Here is a 19,055-nt window from a genome sequence, read left to right as displayed (position 1 = left end):
GTATGCTTGAATATCTCATATATTACCATTCTTTGTATTTAATTGGTTCATAATGTTTTCTCTAAGGAAAATTTAGAAATGATTTCTTTAAATGAAGAACACTGGAACATCAAAGAAATTTTCAAGTGATGATATTAAGAATAATAAAACAGATATTGGATTAAAAACTGACCAATGTCATGTTATCTCTGCAGGAACTAGAGAAAGGCAAAAAAAGGATTGAAAAGGAAGAAAATGTCCATGGGGAAATGACAGCAGTGCTCTGATAATCTGTTCACCTAAAATAATGTGACTAATCCCAGGCTATTTTACCTAAGTTGCCTTTATATATTCATCTATGAAATGAAAAAGCAAATTTTACTCTGATGACAAGCCATTGTAAGTTCTGCATTCATGATTATTTGACATTTATATTAATAACCTGACATTTATTGGGACAGTGAACTAACTGATGACCTTAATACATTTAAACATGAGTAAAAGAAAAATGGAGAGTAGAAATCTGAGTCTTTATTTTGTGTATTCTTTTGATGAGTCATGGCTTCATAATCCAGTCTGTTCTCACTTTGCCACTACTTATTCATATGATGCATAAATAAGAGGTCACTACTTTAAAATAAACAATGCTTTGAGGATAACTTATCCTAAAATACTGAACTACAGTGTAGTACACACATTTTTTCTTCTTCAAAACATTTTGTTTGTTTTGCTTCATGGTCTATAATTAGGGCATTATGCTTTTTGAGGGGAGGATTTTAATAAAGTGATAATGCATAGATATAAGATCCACACTGCAATGATACCAATGAAAAATATATGTCAGTGTCTCAAAAGAATTGAGCATGTCAGGGAGATAATGGCAAGGTTAGTTTCCAAGCCGACCTGGTATAACCATATCTAGTTCTGTTTGTCATGGAAACAGTCATGCCTTGTGGTGCACACCTTTAACTTCAGAAATCTAGAGGGTAAAAAAAGGCTATCAATAGATCAAGACCAGGTATGGCTACCACTTACAGACATATGTCTCTTTTAAAAATCAAGTAACCTGTCAGTGTCATATGAAATGTTAGTGTTTTATGAATATTGTGCTCTTGTAAATATCTTCCTCTCTAAACATTAGCATAATGTTGAATTTTTAGATCCTTGCCATTCTTTATTTTAAAAATTCCATCAAGGTTGTTTGTACAAAGGAATTATCTATATTCTAGCAATTCAGAGCATTTTCCTAAAATGCTTCTCTATTAAGGAAAATAGCTACCATGATGATTCATTATAAATAAATCCTGTGCCTAAAAGTAAATCAAGTTGTGTGTTCCTCAAATAGCTTAATTTTCAAAGTGCTCTGTAAAATCTTTTGTATCCTGTGAGTTTCTTAGTCATGAAAAGCCATTTCAAAGTCTGTGCCAGCCTTCCTTTTTTGCAGGAAACACAATTTTCACAGCTTGCCTGGCCCACCTATGAATTCCTCCTTCAAAATACCAATGTTTTTGAGGTAATTTTTCACTTAGACCACCAATTCACTTTGCTTTTACTAGGCTGGAAATGACTGACATACTACATATTCTCAGATCTAGACATTTCCTGTGCAGATGCTGGTCTAGGTATGAATAAAAACTATTAGGTTCATTTATCCACTGGCTAGGCATACATATGCTACACAACTCCTACAATTCTCTTTTTATTATTGCTGATAATGACTCCTGGGATCTAATTAGTACAATGTTTACTTCTATAAGAGATGTTATTATCAGGCATTCTATCCAATATCAGTAGGATTCCATGGTAATAACTAAATTTGAAGGTGTCTATTTCTCATTTACATACCACTGTAGGTCAAAATTCAATTGTATGGAAGGCAGGTGAATACATAGCTCCAAATACTTGTCTTGCTCTAAGTTTCATCTTTTACCCAATGTCACCAAAGCTACTTTCAGGCCTTAGGGTAATAATCTTTAGTGGCTGGTATCAAATTGGAGAAATTCAGAGAGATATCTTTGTTTCACTTAGAAATCCACTGAGCTTCTGCTGATACTGTCATGAATATTTTCAAATTAAAAGGACTGTTGACTCACTTTCTAAGTAGAGAGTGTGTTATTTCTCCACTAATACAATGATTTGAGACTAAAATATTCTAAAGAATTTGCTGCCTAAATAGAAACCTGTCCTCCTATTTTTTAAATCACCAAGTATTCTGTTTCCTTATTCATTCAACACTTACTTGCTCTAGTGACTAGAGCAGCAAATTAAAAAAAAAAAGACTCATCAGTCATCAAACTCACTTACCAGTGCAAGGTAATAGCCAGAAGAAAGCATTTCAAGTGGTAATAAGTGTGATGAAATCCCAAAAACAGAAGAAACACACACAAATGAAAAATATGTGACTTATATTACTGTGTTTAATTGTATTCATCAAGGACTTTTAGAATACCAAGAATGCTCACTGTGTTTCTCATGACAACTTAAAAGACTTTACTTGTAAAATAAGACAGCAGATGCAAACAAAATCAATTACTGGAGACAAAGGGTTTACCACTGCTTGTTCAGAGAACAATTGTCAGGACCATTGTGTTGCAAGAAAGCATCAGCAAAGGTCAGTTTGGAGAAGTTTGGTGAGGCAAATGGTGGGGAGAAATTGCTGTGAAGATATTCTCTTCAAGGGAAGAACATTTCTGGTTCCAAGAGACAGACATTTATCAGATTGTGACTGTTCCAAACCACGAAGGAGCCCCCCCTCCAAAAAAAGGAATAAAATACAAAAGAAAAAAATTTTGCAGGGAACCATAACAACACTTAACAGCAACTTTGATATCTTCAAAAGGATGATGGGATCCCACAATGACGATTCCACATGGACTATGATAAACCCATTAAGCTGATTAACACCACAGAAAGATCTGCTTTGGACTACAAACTGCTCAGGACAATTTCAAGATGGCTAGCTGAGAGGATCCAGCTTCACAGACTACTCCAGCAAGGACTTGAGACAAGCCCTGAACTTTCTCATTATGCAGAAACTGGACAAATGATACAGCTAACTCTCCCAAGACTTGACAATTAACACATTTTTTTTCTTTTTAGGATCCTCTAAAGATGCCTTTGCTCCGAGACAGCAAGAAGTTATTTTAAGAACACATTGCCCACATTCCCAAGAGGTGGATGGGTGGGTTTTGGTCATTTGAGTTATGAATATTGTCATTGTTTGCAATGGCTGGTTACAAGATAATTATTAATGGTCAGAAAAAAAGCTAAACAAAGGAGACTAGATTCAGGTTCTTGTTTAAAAAAGGAAAAAAAAAGAGGATATAGATAAGAGGTAGATTATTGAATCTACTCTGAAAAAAAGATATAGAAATAATAGAATAAAAGGGTAGATTATTGAATCGATTCTGAAAAGTAAAAGGAGAAGATATAAAAATGATAAGAAAAAAGGTAATTATTGAATCTACTATGAAAAGAAAAAAGAGAATGTGGATATGATAAGATAAAAAGTAGATTACTGAATCTACTTTTAAAAAGTTAATACTTGTTTTAAATATTTTACATTGGATTGGATTTTTCTATATTGTATACAAATTTTGTATTGGACTCACCAAAATAGGATAAATAATGATTTTTTTGTCTGAATCTGACAAATGTGAATGGACTAGACATTGTTAATGTAATTCTTGACTGTATATATTGTATATACTTATTGTATATACTTTATGTTATATTAGTTATAAGCTTCCTTTATTATTTAGACAGAAAAGGGGAAATGTGGTGATATTGTGTCCCCCCAAAATACTGTGCACCCTAATAAATTTATCTGGGGTCAGAGAACAGAACAGCCACTAGATAGACATAGAAGCCAGGCATGGTGGCACACACATTTACTCTTAATTTTCAGAGGTAGAGATCCATCCAGATCTCTGTGAGTTCAACACCACACTGGAAACATCCAGGCTCAGGGACACATGCCTTTAATACCAGGAAGTGAGGAAAGGAAGCAGAAAGGTATATAAGGCATGAGGACCAGGAACTAGAGTGTTTTTTGAGCTTTTAAGCTTTTAGCAACAGTACAGCTGAGATCCATTCAGATGAGGACTCAGAGGCTTTCAGTCTGAGGAAACAAGATCAGCTGAGAAGTTGGCAAGGTGAGGTTGGATGTGTCTTGTTCTTTTTCTCTGATCTTTCAGTGTTCAACCCAATACCTGGCTCCAGGATTGTTTTTCTTAATAAGACCTTTTAAGATTTGTGTTACCTTGTGGTATGATTGAGCATACCTTGGGTATATGCCCAAGAGTGGTATAGCTGATCTTGAAGGAGGATGATTCCCAATTTTCTATGAAAGTGCCATATTGATTTCCAAAGTGGCTGTACAAGCTTGCATTCCCACCAACAGTGGAAGAATGTTCCCCTTGCTCCACATCTCCAGCATAAGCTGTCTTTAGTGTTTTTGATCTTAGCCATTCTGATGGGTATAAGATGGTTTCTCAGAGTCATTTGGATTTGAATTTCCCTGATGATTAAGGATGCTGAGCAATTCCTTAAAGGTCTTTTAGCCATTTGAGATTCTTCTGTTGAGAATTCTCTGTTTAGCTCTATAGCCTATTTTTTAATTGGACTGTTGGGTATTTTGATGTCTAATTTCTGGGGTTCTTTATATATTCTGGATATCAGATGTGGGGTTGAAGATCTTTTCCCATTCTATAGGCTGTTGTTTTGACTTATTGACCATGTCCTTTGCCCAAAAAAAGCTTCTCAGTTTGAAGAGGTCCCATTTATTAATTATTTCTCTCAGTGTCTGTGCTACTGGTGTTATATTTAGGAAGTGAAATCTGGTGCCAATGCATTCAAGACTACTTCCTACTTTCTCTTCTATTGGGTTTAGAGTAACTGGATTTATGTTGAGGTCTTTGATCCACTTGGACTTAAGTTTTGTGCACAGTGACAGATATGGATCTATTTGCAGTCTTCTACATGTTGATATCCAGTTATGACAGCACCATTTGTTGAAGATACTTTCTTTTTTCCATTGTAGAGTTTTGGCTTCTTTGTCAAAAATCATATGTTCATAGGTGTTCATAGGTGTGCGGATTAATACCAGGGTCTTCGGTTTGGATCCATTGGTCCACATGTAGGTTTTTATGCCAGTACCAAGCTGTCCAACCCAGACAGGTTTATTGGTTAGCCATTTTAAAGGTAAGGCAGTTGGTTCTTCTGAGAGTTCAACAGCAGTTGTGCTCTGTTTATGAACAGCCTGAATGGTTGGTGCCTGATTTTTATAACATGCGATGATATTATTCCTAGAAACATGCATTGGTCTGTATTCTTTTCCTGAAAGTGTAGGAATTTTAATCTGGGTATTTCACTGTTGTAACAGATCTTGGCCCCAAAGATTTACTGCTACATTTGTTACATATGGCTTCAGCCTTCCTCTCTGTCCTTCTGGCCCTATGCATTCAACCCATCTCGAACTCTGTTTTATCTGAGATAGGGTGCCAATCCCTAAAGGTTGGACATCTACCTCTTGAAGAGGCCAATTTGGATGCCATGATTTTTGTGTACTTATAGTCACATCTGCACCTGTGTCTACCAGTCCCTCCATAACCAGGCCATTAATTCGAATTCTAAGCTTTGGTCTTTGATCATTTATGGAAGTCTGCCAAAATATTTGTTTTATAGTGTTCTTTGTAAACTGTGATCCATCCATCAGAGCTGTTTTATCATCCATTGCAGTATCGGTTTTTACATTAGGCAGTGGTTTATTCAGTTGTCCTGGAGAGGAATTTCTTCCACAGTGGCTGGGAATGTTCGTACTACATTTGATTTGGGGGCCTGCAAGAGGCCCCCTGAGTCATCTCCCGCCAGTAAAGGGTTGCCTCGTATATCTATTTTTGATCTGCACTCACTGGTCCAATGTTGGCCTTTGCCACACCTTTTACATAATCCGGGAGGTGGTTGGGGTCTCCTGTTTAGGCTATTCCTAAAAGGAGTATTACTCCTAGGAGTACCCCATGTACAGGTTTTACTTGTATGACCTGGTGTACCACATTTAAAACATTTGGTAACACGGGGCCTTCTTTTACCTCTGGGATTTGTGTCTCCTATCCAAGCCTTATTACTGTAGTTAAGAGACTCAACACCATTAGTATACTGAATCCATTCTTCCAAAGAAGCTGATCTGATCTTTAATGGTGTAAGTATTCTTCTGCATTCTGCATTAGCATTGTCAAATGCCAAGGACTCAGTTAATACTTTTCTTAATTCTTTATCTGATACAGCTCTTGTTATTGCTGTGTTCAGTCTTTGTAAAACATCAGTGAAGGGTTTGTGCGGTCCCTGAAATATCTTTGTGTATACCTCAGTTGGTTTTTTATGTTCTGGAATTTTTTCCCAAGCATTTAGAGCTGCTGTATGGCATAGGGATATTGTATGTTCATCATAAATGGCTTGTACATTCCTGTCAGCGAAACATCCTTCACCAAGTATTGGATCTTGGGAGATCACAAAACCTCTGAGTTTACCTTGTTGTTTTAAATTTTTTGCCTCTTCTCTCAACCAGCTTTTTCACTGTAGCTGCTGACTATATTCTAGAACAGCTGAAATTAACTGATGCCAGTCATCTGGGATGATTCTATGTGAGGTAGACCACGAATTTAACAATTGTTTTGCGTATGTGGACTGTATCCCATATTTAACTACTGCTTCCTTTATATTTTTAAAGTCACTTGTTGAAATTGGTTGTAATGTATATGTATTATATAGCTCGGGGTGTGTGTCATCCACTGGCTTCTCATGGATGATAACAGGATAAGCCATTGTGTGAGAGCAATTTGGAGATGTTACAACCTCTATGGTCTTGCCCTTCTGCTTATTAGGTCCCTTGTCATGTTTACTGAGAGTTTCTTCTAAGGCCTGCAAACGAGCACCTAGGGTCTGTTCTATGGAGTGAACCTCCTCTCTGGCAAGGGACTCCAGATTTCTCATGGAATCATAGAAGTTTTTATGTTCCTCAGAAACACATGATTCCATGGACCTTATCTTATCAATTATGATAATCTTTCTTCCTTATATAGTGTCTGGAGAGTTAGTGTTCTGTCCATTAAATATTCACATTTATTATCAATAAGATCAATTTTTGGTACAAGCCTGTTTTGTAAATCCTGATCAGCAGATTCCAGAGAAAGAATCTTTTTCTCTAAGGTCTCATTGCTATTCTTTAAAGCTGATTCCAGAGATAGAATCTTTTTCTGTAAGCCTTCATTGTTAGTTTTGAAAGCTTGCAAATCCTGGTTAGCAGATTCCAGAGAGAGAATCATTTTCTGTAAGGTCTCATTGCTATCCATTAAAGCAGATTCCAGAGAGGGAATCTTTTCCTATAAGCCTTCATTGCTCTCGCTTAAAGCCTGTATCAGTCCCAATAATGACTCATCTTTGTTCTTGTTTTTAAATCAGTGTTTGTACACTGTGTGGATTATTACAATGAATGCCAAAATGGTACAGGCCAGATATGCCTTAGGAAGGTCGTATATTTCCAGGAAGATGTCATTCATCATACAGGCAAAAAGGTTTTCAAATTCTTGTGAGGTAATGTTGTCAGCCATATTACAAGAATTACTCAAAATTTGTTAGTTAATTTTAAGGTGTAAAATTATCAGGTACATTTACTTGAAACAATATGCTTACATTTCATGATTTTCAAGGGTGTAGTAGCACTTTTCAGCCAACAGGTGGCGCTGGTACAGCTCCAAAGCAGGGCCTGCTGGTGATCTTGGCTGACTGCAGCTCGCTGGAGTCAAGATGGCAGGAGCCGGAGACGGAGCAGGAGCACTCAGGAAGCGGGGGAGTGCCTCTTTCGATGGTCTTGGAGCTAAACTAGGGAGCTGAGACCGGACTAGCTGCTTCCTTTTTTGGGAATGGAACTGTGTAGGTGTTCCCTGGTTATATGGAACTTTGTAAGCAGGTTTAAGTAACCGCTAGCCGGGGAGGAGGCTGAGGGTGGGAGCTACCCAGGCCTTTGGAATTTGCCCCACGTTGGCACCAGATATTGGTGAAATTATTGAGGCCACTCCACGTAGTTAAAAGGAGATTTATTTAATGGTATAACTTACAATTTAAGGGATAGGTAGATCGCGGGGTCTGGGGAAGGTGTATCACCTTCCAGCGGTGTTCTCTGGAGCTCTGCTTGGTCCACCTCCACTATCCAGGGTCCCGGAACGGAGAGAGGGCCTGCTGATCCAGATCTTGGGTCCCCAGATGCCTCCCTTGGCCCTGCCTTGTAGGCGTGACAGTTGCCGAAGTCTCAATGGGGGTTGGAACTTCCAGATCAAAGCTGGAATGGCTACCCACTACACCGATGCAAAGAAGAAAGCCAAGAGGTCAGAGCTAAGAGCTAAAACCTTACCCTTCCTCCTGCAGTGGTCCTACCTCTCCGAACCAGAGCTACCCCTGTGTTAAAGTCTTTATATAGAGTTCCTGTTCTGCCTTCTCATTGGTTGTAAACCCAACTACATGACTGCCTCATCATGGCCTGTCTGTATAGGCCTCCAGGTTTTCCATGATTGGTATTGAGATTAAAGGCATGTGCATCCAATAATGGCTGTATCCCTGAACCAAGTGCTGGGATTACAAGTGTATGCCACCACTGCCCTGCTTTCCGATGGTTTGCTAATAGCTCTGACCCCTGGGCAACTTTATTTATTAACATACAAGTAACATTTTAATACAAATAAAATATCACCATATTTCCCCTTTTCTATTTTAATAAAAAGAAAAAAATGAAAAAGCTTATAACTAACATAAGAAAAACTATATACAAAAGTACAAAAAAAACCACCTGCGCCACACCACCTCTTTGGGAATGTGGGTGTCGTATTCTTGAAATTACTTCCTGCTGGGTATGGGCGAAGGTATCTTTATCCTGAAAGAAAAATTTTAGGTTAATTGTCAAATTCTAGGAAAGGTAAATATATCCTTTGTTATCCAGTCTGTGTATAATGCCAAATTTCAGGGTTTATCTCAAATCCTTATTCAAGTAGTCTTTGAGACTGGATCATCTCAGCTAGCTCTCTCAAAATTGCTCTGAGCACTTTGTAGTTCAAAGCTGATCTGTAGATGATGTTTGTCAGCTTAGTGATGTTATTATTGTCCACGTGGAATTGTTGTTGTTGTGGGGCCCCATCTTCTTCCTGGAGACTTCAGTTGATATGAGGCCTGACCGTGATTTCCTGCAAAAAACTGATAAGAGACTCGAACACAAAGACAACATATGCGGCTTTTTAGAATTAGTTAGTACTCTATATGACCATTTATATCTTAACAAAGTTTAAAATGTATATATATATACATATATACATATATAGATATATAGATATCTCTATATATATTAATCTTGTAAATTTTGATATAAAATTCATACTTTAAGAAAAGTTTAAAGAATCAGAATAGAATCAAAGAGTTGAGATTCGTAATAGAATAGTCCCTTAATTAATTTGGCTTTTCTCCTGTCCCATAGCAGAAGATGGCTCTTTTCTTCTGGCATGATACAGGGAGTTTGCATTTTCCTTTTAACAACATGCTTGAGTTTAAAGAAGGAGAGAGCCATTCTCCAATTCCAAAGTCAGCTTTAAATTTTAATTGAACTGGGACTATCAGAAGTTAAATAGTGTTAAATCTTTAAAGAAAAGCAGAAACAAACATTTAGGAAGACATAAAATTTTTTAGATAACATACCCATACGCCATTTCACTCTGTTTCTTAGGACAGACGATTTGTCCCTTTTCTTCAGTTTTCTCATTTGTCCAGTGTTCTTCAGATTCCTTAACCTTCATTCTCCTAAAAGACAAAAACAAAAGCCTTTCCCCAAGGTTTTATGGGGATGTTCCTTTTTGGCAAGTTATTATCTGATTAAATGAAAAGGCATGTGTTACTGGTATAAGTTAGTTTAAATTGGATGTTCATAGTAGTTGATGAACTATCACCTCCTCTACTTAAGAGGTCTCTCTTGTTCAAATCAAACCTTTATCAATTTTGATGGTACCCACAACTTATCTTCTCCTGTAGAAATAAAAGCAAAACCTCATCCCCAAAGTAACACAAATCCTGGTTTCCATTCTGAGGTAAGCACATCCTTAAAGTATATAGGTTGATTTAATTCTGTAGTTTTTTTTTTATCCAATGTATCTCTGCAGCTGTTGTTCCTTTCTCATTGGCATTGAGAAAATTCAAATTTTATAGAGCATTATGTAGTCTATTTCTATGGGTTTTTCTTACTCCTTTTTGTTTATTTAGCATATCCTTTAGAGTTCTGTTTGATCTTTCTATAACTGCTTGACCTGTAGGATTATGTGATATGCCTGTAATATGCTTTATATTGTAATAAGCAAAAAACTGTTTCATGTTAACAGAGACAGATGATGGAGCATTGTCAGTTTTGATTTGTGTACGTATACCCATGATGGCCATACCTTCAACCAAATGAGTGATTACAGAATCAGATTTTTCAGAACTCAAAGCAGTTGCCCATTGAAATCCTGAATAAGTATCGATGGTATGGTGTACATATTTCAATTTTCCAAATTCTACAAAGTGAAACACGTCCATCTGCCAGATTTCATTCCTCTGAGTACCCTTTGGGTTACATCCTGCTGATAATGGCCTTTGATTGTAGAAGGAACAAGTAGGACATTTCTTTACTATTTCTTTGGCTTGTTGCCAGGTTATGGAAAAATCTTTTTTTAAACCTTTACTATTGACATGATGTTTTATGAAAATCTGAGGTTTCCAGAACATTTCCTATCAATAATTTATCAATCTCTTCATTGCCTTGTGCTAGAGGGCCTGGAAGACCAGTATGGGACTGAATGTGAGTTATATATAAAGGATGACTCCTTTTCCTGATTGTATCTGGTAATTGAATAAATAGTGAAGTTAATTCTGAAGCATCATGGATAAATTCTGCAGTCTCAATATGTAATACTACTCTTTCAGCATACTGAGAGTCAGTTACTGTGTTGAGAGGTTCTGAAAAATTCATTAATACCAACAGAATAGCATACAATTCTGATTTTTGAACTGAATTATAAGGACTTAGAACCACTTTACTTAAATTTTCTGATTTGTAACCTGCCTTTCCTTGTTTGTTGGCATCTGTACAAAATGTACAAACTCCAAATATGGGTTTTCCCATACAATTTGAGGCAAGATCCAATCAGCTCTCTTCATAAGATCAGTTCTATTGCTTTTGGGATATTTGCTGTTAATTTCTCCCAAAAATTACTACAAGCTTTTTGCCAAGCTTCATTTTCTATCCATAATTTTTCAATGTCCTCCTTAGTTAAAGGTACGACAATTTCTGCTGGGTCTATTCCTGCTAATTGATGAAGTCTCAATTTTCCATTCCAAATCAAGTCAGAGATTTTTTCCACAAAAGTTTTTAATTTTTTATTTGGTTTATTTGGTAAAAATATCCATTCCAATATAATATCTTCCCTTTGCATTAATATTCCTGTTGGGGAATGCCTAGAAGGTAAAATAACCAAAATGTAATCCAGCTTTGGATCAATACGATCTACGTGCCCTTCATGTACTTTCTTTTCTACCAAGGCCAATTCTTTGGTGATATTTTATTTGTATTAAAATGTTATTTGTATGTTAATAAATAAAGTTGCCCGGGGGTCAGAGCTATTAGCAAGCCATAGGAAAGCAGGGCAGTGGTAGCGTACGCTTGTAATTCCAGCACTTGGTAGGCAGAGCTGGGTAAGTCTCTGTGTGTTCAGGGATACAGCCATTATTGCATACACATGCCTTTAATCTTAATACCAATCATGGAAAACCTGGAGGCCTATACAGACAGGCTGTGAGGAGGCAGTCATGTGGTTGTGTTTACAACCAATGAGAAGGCAAGACAGGAACTCTATATAAAGACTTTAACACAGGGGTAGCTCTGGTTCGGAGAGGTAGGACCACTGCAGGAGGAAGGGTAAGGTTTTAGCTCTTAGCTTTGACCTCTTGGCTTTCTTCGTTGCATTGGTTATGTTTCTTATTTAATAAGAAGGTTGGATACATCTACATTTGGCGCCCAACGTGACAAGAATTCATTAAAAACCGCGTGGCTTGGTTTGGCGGCAGGTCTGGTTTCCAGCCTGGGCAGCCCGGCTGCCTAGCTTGGGCCCAGGCCTGACTGACCCGCAGCTGGAGCTACTTGCAACTGCTACAAACAACTCAGACCTGCCCTGCTGAACAGGGCCCCTGCCTGTAAAGCCAAGGCTTGACTCGGCTCAAGCGGCTACTCTCTCTCTCTCTCTCTCTCTCTCTCTCTCTCTCTCTCTCTCTCTCTTTTGCTGGATTCACACCTCGAACACCAGGTGGCTGTGAAATTCCCTGGGATTCTACTGTTCTACCCAGACTTGGTAAGTCAATTAACATATCTATTTAAAAGAGAATTTTTTTTCTACATTAAAAAAATGGGCTTTATGTGTACATTGGAAGAAAATTGGGCTTTGTTTGAAATTTTAGGCACTCTGACAATGGAACAACTATATGAAAAGATTAATATTGAACGAATTATTCAGTTTATTACTTTCCTTATGCTCATTTTACTATTTAAAAAGATCGTCAACTTAAGTGCCAGGATAACAGTCTTAGAAAAACTTGTTAAACCAGTAAAAATGAATTATAGAGAAATTCAAATTCAGACAGAAGAAATAAATAGTGAAGTTGTTTCAAAATTGGATCATAAGGTTACAGAAAGAAAGCCAGTTTTCACACAATCACCCTTAATTTATCCAGTAGCCATTCAGCAGCTACATGATGAAGAGAATGAACAAAATACTTGGGTTCCAGTTGAAATGTTAGACTTACGAAGATTTAAGGAGGCAATAGCATCTTATGGCATGCACTCCCCATATGTAAAGCAAATGTTAAACACCTGGTCAACTTGTAATAGGATTCTACCAAAGGACTGGCGGGAATTGGCACAGGCTGTTCTTGAACCCAGACAAAATCTCCAGTGGAAAATGTAGTTCAGTAATGAGGCTAAAAATATAGAAAGACAATGGAGGGATAGCGGAGTACAAGTCTGCCAGGATCAGCTTATTGGAGAAGGCCAATATGCTTCAGTACAAACACAATGTTCATATGATGTCCAAACCCTACTTCTATGTAAAACGGCAGCTTTGAATGCATGGGACAGAGTTGAAGAACCAGGAAAAAAACTGAGTCATTTACAAAGGTTATACAGGGCCCCAAAGAATCTTTCACAGATTTCTTACAAAGATTGACTTCAGCAGTACAAAAAATGGTCCCGAATTCAGAGGCTAGTCAGATAATAATTGAATCTTTAGCCTTTGAGAATGCAAATGCAGCGTGCAAAAGAATAATCAGGCCGTTAAAGGCAAGATCTGCACCTTTGGAAGATTGGATTAGAGATACAGTTAATGTAGAGGCTTATGACCATGATGATATGTGGGTAGGAAAAGCAATTTCAAAAGGTTTGAGCAATGTTAGATGTTTTGGATGTGGAAAGCAAGGACATTTGAAAAGGGATTGTAAACAGGTCATTCCTAGAAATAATGTTTCCTCAAGGAACACTGGCAACAGAATGCCCCTTCCTTCTGGAGTATTCAGAAGGTGTGGTAAGGGAAAACACTGGACCAATGAATGTAGATCAGCAAGGGACAGACAGGGTAACCCTCTGCCTCGAGCTTCGGGAAACACCCAGAGGGGCCTCAGGCAGGCCCCCACAGTAAATCCAGTTCAAACCTTTCCTGCAGTTGTAGAGGAAACCCCTACTCAAAGCAACTAAATAACCAAATGTCTATTGGAATAAATCATGTTGGTCGAGATGATGAAACAGAGAAAATAGGAAATTCAGGAAAAAACATAAAGAAAATTTTTTGGCAAACTTCTATTAATGAACAAAGACCAAAACTAACAATAAAAATAAATGGTGTTTTGTTGTCTGGTCTGGTAGACACAGGTACTGACATTACCATAATTGCACCAGAATTTTGGCATCCAACTTGGCCTCTTCAGGAGGTAAACATTCAACTCTTAGGAATTGGGACATTATCTAGAGTGAAACAAAGTGTAAGATGGCTTGAATGTATAGGTCCAGAAGGACAGAAAGGAAAATTAAAACCATATATGGCTAACATAGCTATGAACCTGTGGGGTCGAGACTTGTTACAACAATGGAATACTCAGATTAATATCCCTCCAATCTCAGAAACAAATCATAAATTAGTACATGTTTCTGAGAGAAATATTAAAAGATATTATTCTAATGAGTGCTCACCAGCCATCCATGTCATACAAGAACAGGGCACAACAACTGAAAATCTTCCAAAAACATTAACAGCTCTACCTTTACAATGGTCAACAGACAAGCCTGTATGGGTTCAGCAATGGCCTTTAACAACAGAGAAACTCCAGGCTTTACAAGAGCTGGTGGAAGAACAGTTAAATGCTCATCATATTGAAGAATCAACCAGCCCTTGGAATTCTCCTGTATGTGTTATAAAAAAAAATCTGGCAAATGGAGAATGGTAACAGACCTTAGAGTAATTAACAAAGTAATTCAGCAAATGGGCTCTTTACAATCTGGAATTCCTTTACCTACTCTGTTACCAAAAGGCTGGCCTCTCATAGTTATTGATTTAAAAGACTGTTTCTTTTCAATACCCTTACAAGAAAAAGACAGAGAAAGATTTGCTTTCACAGTGCCTACTTATAATAATTCTCAATCGGTTAAAAGATTTCAATGGAGGGTTCTCCCACAGGGAATGTTGAATAGCCCAACTTTGTGCCAATATTTTGTAAAACAGCCATTAGAAGTGGTACGTAAAAAATTTCCTAAATCCATAATTTATCATTATATGGATGACATTTTATTAGCTGATTCAAATGCAGATACTTTAGAAAGAATGTTTGAAAAAGTAAAGAAAATTTTGCCTTGCTGGGGATTACAAATTGCTTTAGAAAAGGTACAAAGAGGAGATTCTATTAATTATTTAGGATATAAAATAGAACTTCAAAAAATTAGACCTCAAAAAGTGCAAATTAGGAGAGATCGACTACAGACTCTTAATGACTTTCAAAGATTATTTGGAGACATTTCTCATCTAAGAACTATTGTTGGGGTAAAAAATGATGAACTGAATAATTTGTTTAAAACCTTAGAAGGTGATAAGGACTTAAATAGTCCAAGAGAATTATCACCTGAAGCTGAGAAAGAATTGGCCTTGGTAGAAAAGAAAGTACATGGAGGGCACGTAGATCGTATTGATCCAAAGCTGGATTGCATTTTGGTTATTTTACCTTCTAGGCATTCCCCAACAGGAATATTAATGCAAAGGGAAGATATTATATTGGAGTGGATATTTTTACCAAATAAACCAAATAAAAAATTAAAAACTTATGTGGAAATAATCTCTGACTTGATTTGGAAAGGAAAATTGAGACTTCGTCAATTAGCAGGAATAGACCCAGCAGAAATTGTCGTACCTTTAACTAAGGAGGACATTGAAAAATTATGGATAGAAAATGAAGCTTGGCAAAAAGCTTGTAGTAATTTTTTTGGAGAAATTAACAGCAAATATCCCAAAAGCAATAGAATTGATCTTATAAAGAGAGCTGATTGGATCTTGCCTCAAATTGTGAGGAAAAAACCCATATGTGGAGTTCGTACATTTTATACAGATGCCAACAAACAAGGAAAGGCAGGTTACAAATCAGAAAATTTAAGTAAAGTGGTTCAAAGTCCTTATAATTCAATTCAAAAATCAGAATTGTATGCTATTCTGTTGGTATTAATGGATTTTTCAGAACCTCTCAATATAGTAACTGACTCTCAGTATGCTGAAAGAGTAGTATTACATATTGAGACTGCAGAATTTATCCACGATGCTTCAGAATTAACTTCATTATTTATTCAATTACAAGATACAATCAGAAAAAGGAGTCATCCATTATATATAACTCACATCTGATCCCATACTGGTCTGCCAGGCCCTCTAGCACAAGGCAATGATGAGATTGATAAATTATTGATAGGAAATGTGCTGGAGGCCTCAGAATTTCATAAAAAACATCATGTAAATAGTAAAGGTTTAAAAAAGGATTTTTCCATAACCTGGCAACAAGCCAAAGAAATAGTAAAGAAATGTCCTACTTGTTCCTTCTACAATCAAACACCATTACCAGCAGGATGTAACCCAAAGGGTACTCAGAGGAATGAAATCTGGCAGATGGACATGTTTCACTTTGCAGAATTCGGAAAACTGAAATATGTACACCACACTATCGATACTTATTCAGGATTTCAATGGGCAACTGCTTTGAGTTCTGAAAAAGCTGATTCTGTAATCACTCATTTGCTAGAAGTTATGGCCATTATGGGTATACCTGCACAAATCAAAACTGATAATGCTCCATCATATGTCTCTGTTAAAATGAAACAGTTTTTTGCTTATTATAATATAAACCATGTTAAAGGTATACCACATAATCCTACAGGTCAAGCAGTTATAGAAAGATCAAACAGAACTCTAAAGGATATGCTAAATAAACAAAAAGGAGTAACAAAAACCCCCAGAAATAGACTACATAATGCTCTATTAACTTTGAATTTTCTCAATGCCAATGAGAAAGGAACAACAGCTGCAGAGAGACATTGGGTAATAGAAAAAACTACAGAATTAAATCAACCTATATACTTTAAGGATGTGCTGACCTCAGAATGGAAACCAGGGTATGTGTTACGTTGGGGACGAGGTTTTGCTTTTATTTCTACAGGAGAAGATAAGCTGTGGGTACCATCAAAATTGATAAAGGTTCGATTTGAACAAGAGAGACCTCTTAAGTAGAGGAGGTGATAGTTCATCAACTATCGTAAACATCCAATTTAAACTAACTTACACCAGTAACACATGCCTTTTCATTTAATCAGATAATAACTTACCAAAAAGGAACATCCCCAAAAAACCTTGGGGAAAGGTTTTTGTTTTTGTCTTTTAGGAGAATGAAGGTTAAGGAATCTGAAGAACACTGGACAAATGAGACAACTGAAGAAAAGGAACAAATCATCTATCCTAAGAAACAGAATGAAATGGCGTATGGGTATGTTATCTAAAAAAATTTTATGTCTTCCTAAATGTTTGTTTCTGCTTTTCTTTAAAGATTTAACACTATTTAACTTCTAATAGTCCCAGTTCAATTAAAATTTAAAGCTGACTTTGGAGTTGGAGAATGGCTCTCTCCTTCTTTAAACTCAAGCATGTTGTTAAAAGGAAAATGCAAACTCCCTGTATCATGCCAGAAGAAAAGAGCCATCTTCTGCTATGGGACAGGAGAAAAGCCAAATTAATTAAGGGACTATTCTATTACGAATCTCAACTCTTTGATTCTATTCTGATTCTTTAAACTTTTCTTAAAGTATGAATTTTATATCAAAATTTACAAGATCAATATATATAGATATATATACATTTTAAACTTTGTTAAGATATAAATGGTCATATAGAGTACTAACTAATTCTAAAAAGTCGCATATATAGTCTTTGTTTTCGAGTCTCTTATCAGTTTTTTGCAGGAAATCACGGTTAGGCCTAACATCAACTGAAGTCTCCAGGAAGAAGATGGGGCCCCACAACAACAACAATTCCACGTGGACAATAATAACATCACTAAGCTGACAAACATCATCTACAGATCAGCTTTGAACTACAAAGTGCTCAGAGCAATTTTGAGAGAGCTAGCTGAGATGATCCAGTCTCAAAGACTACTTGAATAAGGATTTGAGATAAACCCTGAATTTTGGCATTATACACAGACTGGATAACGAAGGATATATTTACCTTTCCTAGAATTTGACAATTAACCTAAAATTTTTCTTTCAGGATAAAGATACCTTCGCCCATACCCAGCAGGAAGCAATTTCAAGAATACGACGCCCACATTCCCAAAGAGGTGGTGTGGGGCGGTTGGTTTTTTTTTTTTTGGTCTTTTAATGGGTTTTGGGTCTGGGATAATTTTCATTGATTAGGGGGGTTGGTTACAAGTTGTTGTCAAGGGTTAGGAAAAAGGCTAAGCAAAGGAGATTAGATTTAAGGTTCTTATTTAAAAAAAAAGAAAGAAAAGAAAAATGTAAATACTTTACATTGGATTGGATTGTTTTATATTGTACACAAATTATATATATTGAAATTGATATTGTTAGAAAATGTTATATATATTTTTCTAATTGTACCGTTCATCTAACAATGTAATGCAGTTTTCTGATCCTTGAATGTTATTACCAACTATTAGGATATAAAGAAATGAAAGTTAGTAGTTAGATATTATAATAGAACTTGTAGTTATATTAGGTATGTTTTCAAGATTGAGTAGATATATTTTAGATAGACAGGTTATCTTCAAACCCTTCAGAGATCTACAGAATATGGCATTTAAAATGTTTTAATAACTTAGAAAATTTTTCTTTTTGTTATGACTATGAGACATGTCGGCTCCTGGCAGTACCAATCTACTTCAGAGAAAATATGGGCATTGAAGAAACTGCATATGGAGTTAACTTTCATTGTGGCAAAAGTTAGCCACTGGACAACCAAGTATCCTCGAATCAACAGGACAAAATGGACAGACAGGACATAAAACAAAGGATTACTGATTCTTGCCAAAACAAGTGTGGTTATGGCTTTATCAAAAGGCATCTTCAGAGGCCAGGACAATATGGCACCATCCCTGAAGTGGCCTTCGCAATTCGGAAAAGGTACAGTGCCCTTTTCTTCGAAGGCAGCTGAACAGGCAGTGGGCCGATGGCCTCTGATGTACAATGGAACAGCAGCTGAAACAGTTATTCTTGAAGAGTAACTAAGCTCACGCCTCTCAATAGTAGACTGGCATCTGATAAGAGGGATATGGAGAAGAATGGGATGCTGAGATGAAGCCATATATACACAGCCAAGAAGAATGGACAGCTGAATTAAAAAACCATCAACAATTTCCAGAATTTAAAATCCTGAATCATGACATGACACTAGTGGAATTCAGGTGTTTCTGGTACATGGACTACT

Source organism: Peromyscus californicus, unplaced genomic scaffold (genome assembly GCF_007827085.1).
Source record: "Peromyscus californicus insignis strain IS unplaced genomic scaffold, ASM782708v3 Scaffold_10__1_contigs__length_136768540, whole genome shotgun sequence".
In the NCBI taxonomy this organism is placed as follows: domain Eukaryota; kingdom Metazoa; phylum Chordata; class Mammalia; order Rodentia; family Cricetidae; genus Peromyscus; species Peromyscus californicus.
The sequence above is the reverse complement of the archived record's forward strand: the minus strand, read 5'-3'. Positions refer to the sequence as shown.